The 7655-nt window shown below is 43.1% G+C and overlaps 1 long non-coding RNA gene across 1 annotated transcript; it reads left to right on the forward strand.

The window, feature by feature from the left end:
• The first annotated feature begins 383 nt into the window (after positions 1–383).
• On the forward strand, positions 384–7075 carry LOC142443272 (uncharacterized). The gene is made up of 3 exons (XR_012783503.1): positions 384–455; positions 3244–3438; positions 6955–7075. It is a non-coding gene; the product is annotated as an uncharacterized LOC142443272 (long non-coding RNA).
• Positions 7076–7655: the final 580 nt, after the last annotated feature.

The following is a 7655-nucleotide window of genomic DNA, read 5'->3' on the forward strand; positions in this document are numbered from 1 at the left end:
AATGGGTAAGGCTATGCAAATAGGGTGTATGAAATTAGAACAAGTGGGGGGGGGACGACCGACCGACACACACACACACACACACACACACACACACACACACACACACACACACAAGGCTATGCAAATAGGATGTATGAAATTAGAACAAGTGGGGGGGGACGACCGACACACACACACACACACACGAACAAGTGGGGGGGGACGACCGACACACACACACACACACACACACAACTGTTTTACGGAAAGTAACACACATGCTTGCATTTTGTACGGATAGGATCTAAGCATGGCGGCCTCCAGCAAGTCTGTGAAGGGCGGGGCTGGAAGTGCGTGTATTTGGGCCTTTTGCGGCCGCCGTAGTCACGCGCTGCGTTCCTGTCGCGCCGGGAGCTGTGGTGGGAGTTTGAGAAGGGTCCTGCGCACCGGCGGGGCAGTGAAGCCTTTGGGAAGTAAGTGTAAGTTGTCGGGACGACGGTGAGAGGAGAACAAGTGCGTTTCTGTCTCTGAAACAGGGCGAGGGACGCGCGGACGTGTGGCGTCAGGACCCGGGCTCCTGAGGGCGAGGCGGAGCAGAGGAGCTCGGTGGGCAGCTGGCGGGAGCTATGTTTTCTGCGGTCCGACGGGGAGAGCGCCCACGCACAATCGCTTGGCTGTTCTGCCCGTCAGGGCCAGAGGGCTTTGCGCCTCTTCCTGAACGACAGAATTCACTGGGTGGACAACCGTTTATAATTGTATTAGAGCTTCTTAAATTCTGAGCGCTCCAATTTGCAAAAAGTGGTGACCTCCTTGGTTACAGATTGGGCTGCTGACTGCAAGGTCAGCAGTTCAGAAATACAAGCCACATCTGGACAGAAAAGCAGGGTTTCTACTCTTGTCAAGAGTTACAGTCTCGGGAACCCACCCGGGGCAGGTCCAACTGCTCCTAAAGGGTCGCTATAATCGGAATCCACTCGATGGCAGTCAGTGGGGTTTTAGGTTTGGTTTGCTGGTGACAGTGATAACTCAGTGTCCATTTGCTGCGTTCTCACTTTGATTAAGCCGCCATTAAATTCTCTCTGATCATTAACCAAGGATATAGATCATCTCCCCCTCCGGGAGAATGCATGAGAAAGTACATTGCCTGCACTCCTCTGCAGCTGCCCTCTCCTAGCGCCTGCCTCGGTGTATGCCTGATGGAGGTCACCTTACTGAGGACAGAACAAGGGACATTGTCGAGTCTTGCTTGACTGGCTTTGTATAAAGGTCCTGGAGCAGTCTTGTAAGTTCTTCTATTGAATAAGGTACATGTCCTAGTCATGGTCCCTTTCCTGCTTCTGAAGTCCCACCTGTACCTGTGATGTATTGATCTGCCACCAGTCATGATCTGTGACATGCCTTTTGTTCTTTGCCCTGTTATCCAGGGTCCAGGCTGTGAATCCTCAGGTGTTATTTTGACCTCGTGCTAATGGTCTCCCTTATCCATCCGGTGTGTGTGTGTCTTTTGTTTTCTTTTAAAGTTCAGTAAATTTTCTCCTTAAATTATATTTGGCATAGGGGTAACTTTTGTACCCTAACACACAATTTGGATCCTAAATGACTCAAGATACAGTTCAACTTTGGGACAGCATCTTGACTGCCATACCTGCAGCTAAAGTGCGGCCCTGCAGCCCCTTGGCTTCTGTCCTGAATGGGCAAGTGTTACAAAGGTCTTTTAGTTCTGCAGAGAAGTGCCCACTCTGTCCCTTAGCCTCACAGACCTCTGTGTACGTTGGCAGATCTGGTTCCCCAGATAAATACTCAGATGTATACTACTTCATGTATTAACCTCCTGCCCAGAGGCACTCAGCTCTCTTGTTCCGTGCCTTGGGAATTGCACTGCTCTGTCTCAGTCTCTTGGTTCTGCTGCCACCATGTCTGTGTTGATGCTTCTCCCCCTCACTTCCTCTTTTGTGTCACAGCTCTCTGTCTTCTACATTGAAGAGTTTCAATGCAAGAATCTGAGATCCAAAAGCCCCTACTCCTGGCTCTCTGGCTCTCTCTCATTTTTTTTTTTTATGGTAGTGAGATCCCAATTTCTGTCTGAGAAATGCCTCAGTTAAACCTAACAGACGTCCAATGTGACTCATTTCCAGGTTGGGCTTTCAGGCAGCTTACTTGCATAGCCCCAAGTCTCAAGGGTACCAATCTATTGTGTGGCAATTTTCACAATTCTCTTAAGCCAAAAAAACCAAACTCATTGCCATCAAGTTAACAGTGACTCATAGCCAGCCTGTATGACAGGGTACAACTGCCCCATGTGGGTTTCCAAGACTGCACTCTTTAGTGGACTAGAAAGCCATGTCACTCGTGAAAGAAGAAATCCCCAACTTACTTTCCAGGAGAAATTGGTGGTTTCCAACTGCTGACCTTGCTTTTAGAAGCCCAACAGTAACCACTATGCCACCAGATCTCCTTTTCCTCATTCACATTGTCAGATGACACACCCACCTAAATATTTGGAAGGAGTTAAGGGGACATCGCAAGGAAGACGTAGAGGCAACTAATTGCATTGGGTCACTGCAAATAATGCTACAATAAAAATGTTACTTGTCTTGGAGTTCAAAAGTGCACTCATTATGGCGGGACGTATACTTCTACATATATATATGCATATATATGAATTTCAAAGTGTAATAGGTGATATATGTGTTTAATATGGAGCCGTGGTTTTTGACAAGTGTTAAGTGTTGGACTGCTAACCCATTAGCTGCCTGTAGTGGCTCTATAGTCTCGGAAACACTATAGAACCGTTCTTCTGTGTCCTATCGTTCCTTATATGTGTAACTCTACTTGATGGTGAGTTTTAAAGTGTTTCTAAAGTGATTGTACAATTTACAGCTCTAGAAAAACAGCATTCAGTTTTAAATAGTTCTTTATATAGCCCATTTCAATCATCATAAAGGTTCATTGATTTGTCATTCTCCTTGAGAGTCACACAGTAAGGAATTGATATTTCATGTGCTTTGAGGTAGCGGTCCAGGTTTATTGTTTCTTATTTTTGACATGTGTATTTGATTACACAATCTCTTTATTATAAAGTCATCTTTTATACATAGGTCTGAAAATTATGAGTTTTAGCTTTTATTGCTCATGGTATTAAGATGTTTTCTGTCACTCAATTAGGAGACCGTTAACAGTATTGGGGACTGTGTTAAGAAGACGGACAGGAACACTTACAGCATCTGGACCTAAACTACTCACATTGTATCCTCCCATCAGCCTGCAGATTTTCACCAACCAGCAGCTTAGAGGAAGAAGGAAGAAGTGCCTGGTTTGGGTATTATTATTTCTGGGATGTCCTCCTGAGAGGCTGAAATTCGTGAGCATCATTGGAGCTGATACAGATAAGACAAACATAGAACATCCCAGTTGCTGGCAGTGTTATAAGGACCAAAGAAAATGAGCAAGACTCAGGTAATTCTGATGCATTTTTTCCTTTTCGGTATTACCTACTAGAAGTCTAGAAGCCTGTATAGTACTGATTCAGTTCACTGGAAAGTGGAAATTTGAAATAGTAGAAGTTAGAGATGAACTTTGACTCTGACTTCAACATAGGATGGAGAAGATTAGGAATATGTTGATCCCAGGAATAACACTAAACTACTGACATTGAACATAATATATCACTAAGGATTCTTTGGATGATATTAGCTTTCAACTGATATTTCATTATTTTATGGCCAACCCATGAGAATCATTCAAATTTAACACTATGCTAAGTTTTTAAGGAGAAATAAGATCACTTCTTTAGGAGAGTCCATTATTCCATGGGTTTTTTTGTCTGAGTGAGTTTCTGTAATGTTTCTTTCTGAAGGTGGTGTTGAATAATATCCCAAACTGCAGCATTTTCATTAATGCCTCTGAAATGGGCCTTGTAGGAATTCTAATTTTAAAATGGTTGATGGCTTCTCACTTCCTCTAATTAGAGATGTAGGAGAGCGAACCAACCATCAGCATCAGCCCTGATTCATGTGAGGCAGAACTTAAACGTAAATCTTCCCTCCAATGGTTTCCAGTTCTGACAGCAGTTATCTTTACACAGTTCTCTCCTTCGCAGATCATTATTTTTTGCAGTGGCCACATAGAAATTACAGGCCAGAATCACAGGCACAAGTTTTATTAAGTAGCAAAATGTAACTTGCTAACAGAATCAATAGGATAGACATTCGGATCCATGTTAAGGAAACATGTAGGCAGATTTGCTCTTCTTCAGAGCAGGCCTGTTCTCTGTGTCCCTCTCAGACATTGTGCCTTCTGAATATAGGCTCATTTCTTGGTTCCATCTTTATCAGTTCATCTAGATCAGCTCGTTATTGAGATTGTCCTCTTGATCTTGTCGGCCTGTTCCTCGATCTTGGCTGGAAAGCTCTTTGTGGCTCTGTCACTGTTTCCCATGTGCCCAGGTCATTATCTTCATTGGTATAGATCTTGATCCATGAATATTACAGTTCATTTTGCAGGACCAGCAGTAGACCTTCCCTGTGAGGTAGAGCTTCAGGATGCTCCATGATTTGCCCTGCTGTATCTCACAAAACTAAATAGCCATCAAGTAAATAAATCCCTCTTCAATATGTGGAAGCTGGTGAGTCCCAAATCCATAGGTCAGTTATCACTCTGGAGCAGTGGTTCTCAACCTTCCTAATGCCGCAACCTTTTAATACAGTTTCTCACATTGTGACCCCAAATTATAAAATTATTTTTGTTATTACTTCATAAGTATAATTTTGCTACAGTTATGAATCATAATGTAAGCAGGATGTGTTTTCATTGTTACAAATTGACCATAATTAAAGCATAGTGATTAATCACAAAACAATATGTAATTATATGTTGTGAAATATTTCTTTCTAATGACAAAAACTGAAATTTTGTTTTGAAGCATGTGTAGCATGGGTAATAGTCTTCACACCCAGTACTCATATGTGGGCGTATCTGCATGTGAGTGGACTTGCCTGAATAACGATAGAGGAGTGGTATCTTGGTTCCTAAGACCATTGGAAATATGTGTGTTCCAATGGTCTTTGGCGGCCCCTGTGAAAGTGTCATTCGACTCCCAAAGGGGTTGAGAGCCATAGATTGAGAACTGCTGTTCTGGAAACTTCTCCTCATTGATGTGTTTGCGAAGGCTGATGAACCAGATCATCAGGTCAGACAACAGTCCACTGCCTCACAAGGTGAAGTTGTTGAATCTGGTCCGATAATAGGTTGCAGGGGCTGAGGAACCCAAATGGGAAGGTCACACAGCAAGCTGTTGACTCATGGAGTGGAGGAAGCTCTCAAGTAAGTTCACACAGGCGGCTCGCAGTTGTCATTCAAAGAAATGGCTCATGAATTTCTGGAAGCTGCAAATCCCTAATCCATGGGTTCCTTCTGAACTGTGTGACTGCAGGGGCTAACAAACCCAAATCAACAGCTCATATGACAGGCTGATGCCTCACTGTCTCCTCTCAAACCCTGCCTGCAGGCAGTTCTCTCTCTCCCTCTTAATAAGATGGCTTCTTGGGCCAACCTAGCACCTTCCCTGCCTAGGCAAGATTAGGAAGGCTCCAGAGATCCACCCAACAGAACTAGGAGGGGCCCCTTGGGGAGCATGTGGTGAAAGATGGCAAGTTCAAGAGGACCTTGTAATTAAAGTTAAGGTAATTCGGTCCAAAGGTGGCTGAGGAGAATTTGTCCTAAGGTTGTCAAGAGGAGCTTGTCCTAAGGTGGCCTTTAAGAGCTTAGAAAGTTGTTCTGCACTCAGGAAGGGAGATTATGTCTATGAACATTCTGATCTTGGTTCTGAGTATGGCTTCTTGTTCCTGATCCCGAGTTGTACCTTGTTCATTAATAGACCACTTTGATCTATTGAGAGTTGTGTGACCACAGCAACAGATTATCAAACCCGTAAGTGAGACAGAGTGGTGTGGAAGGACTGACTTTTTTTAGTGTTGACCAAAAATGTTGGAGAGGTGAGGTATGTTTGACCTCCGCCATCTGCCCTGTTCGTGATACTTATTGCCACCGAAGGGACCGAGCCTCTTATAATGGTGATGCCTGTAGAAACCCTAATTCCATTTAATAACAAGCAGGTGTTTATCTACTTTGTGTGATTATAAAGCTGAGCTATTGCTAGAACATTCAGATAATGTCACTGGAGCTCAAAATTCTAATTTTATGAGTGGGTGCATTATTTTCGGACACTGGGGTCCCCAACACTCCAAAAGTGATCCTCAGGAGTGACATTGCAATTGTGGGAAATATTAAAAGACAGAGAGCAGACAGCCGGACACAGGGGCTCTCTTCCCATGTCAGGCCTGAGAGAGTGAATATATTTTCCAATGGGTATATATAATGGAGCTTACAGACCTTTCCATAAGGCGTTCGTGTCATGCAGTTAGCATGTACATAGTTAATGGGTCATATCTTAAGCGGGTAAGATTGTAAACAAGCAAGATGCTGAGTTACCATCTTGACCTAGTGTTAGTTGACTTCAAACCGGCCCTGTGCCCTTTCCAGGGATTTCCTGCATTTATGTTGGGCTGGCTCTAGAGCCTGATTGTTCAGACCTACAGATAACTTTCAGGCATAATTAAGAAGCCAGGCACAGAAATGATTCATCTACTATGGGAGCTTCTTTAAATCTGCTCCTTAATGTAGAGCTAGCTATTGTTGGGGGCACATTATTTGACCTGGAGAATGTATATTTGAAAACATTTGTTTCTCACAACACTGGAGATCTTTCTAAAAATAGGCCTAGTTTTCTGGGCCGATGGTCGTGAATGTAGAAATAAGGTAAGTATATTGTCTACCATGTCCTCAGTTAATGACACATTATGGAATGAGCTACCACAATAGTTTTTATTACTGTTTTGCTTTCTTTACTGTAAGATATATTTTTAAAATCTTCAAGTGTAAAATACTCCATTAAATAAACTCCCCTTACTACAGGAACCACTGACATTCAACGATGTGGCTGTGAAGTTCACCCGGGAGGAATGGCAGCTCCTGAACCCTGCTCAGAAAACCCTATATCAGGATGTGATGTTGGAGAACTATCACAACCTGGTTTCCATTGGTGAGGAGAACTTTCAAGTCATTGACCTCGTCACTGGCTTTTCCTGTCTTATGTGTTAAAAACTTTGCGGTGTTTGTGGTATTCTCAAAGAGGTAGATTCTCATTGCATTGTCTCATCCTAGGTTAGTGGGTTAGGTCTTCTACCCTTGAGAGAACACTATTTACTTTGTTCCTTTGAATGTTATTTTCCTAGAAATACAAAAGTGCATGCTTTGCAAACTTTACGTTAATGTTGGTGTGTAAGATTCTGTAATTTCTCATAACAGGTTATCTACTTGTCACCCCAGAAGCTTTCTCTCAATTGGGACAAGAGAACTGTGTTTGGTATTAGAAGCAAACTATAGTGGAATTTTCTCAGATGCGTGGTCAAAATACCTTAAGGGGAATTGGCTGGGGTAGTTGATTGAACAGGGAGAAGGCCTCCTATCTATGATAGGGGTCCGAAAGTGCTACTTTGAATGTGAGAGTTCACTTGTCCAAGATGTTGAGGGAAGTACACCTGTAGCTCTTATGAGATTAGATTTCCATTTTCTTGTTTTATACTATTGTATGTTTGCTTCCATAATTTTCTTTA

The sequence above is a fragment of the Tenrec ecaudatus genome, chromosome 3 (assembly GCF_050624435.1).
Source record: "Tenrec ecaudatus isolate mTenEca1 chromosome 3, mTenEca1.hap1, whole genome shotgun sequence".
Classification (NCBI taxonomy): Eukaryota; Metazoa; Chordata; class Mammalia; order Afrosoricida; family Tenrecidae; genus Tenrec; species Tenrec ecaudatus.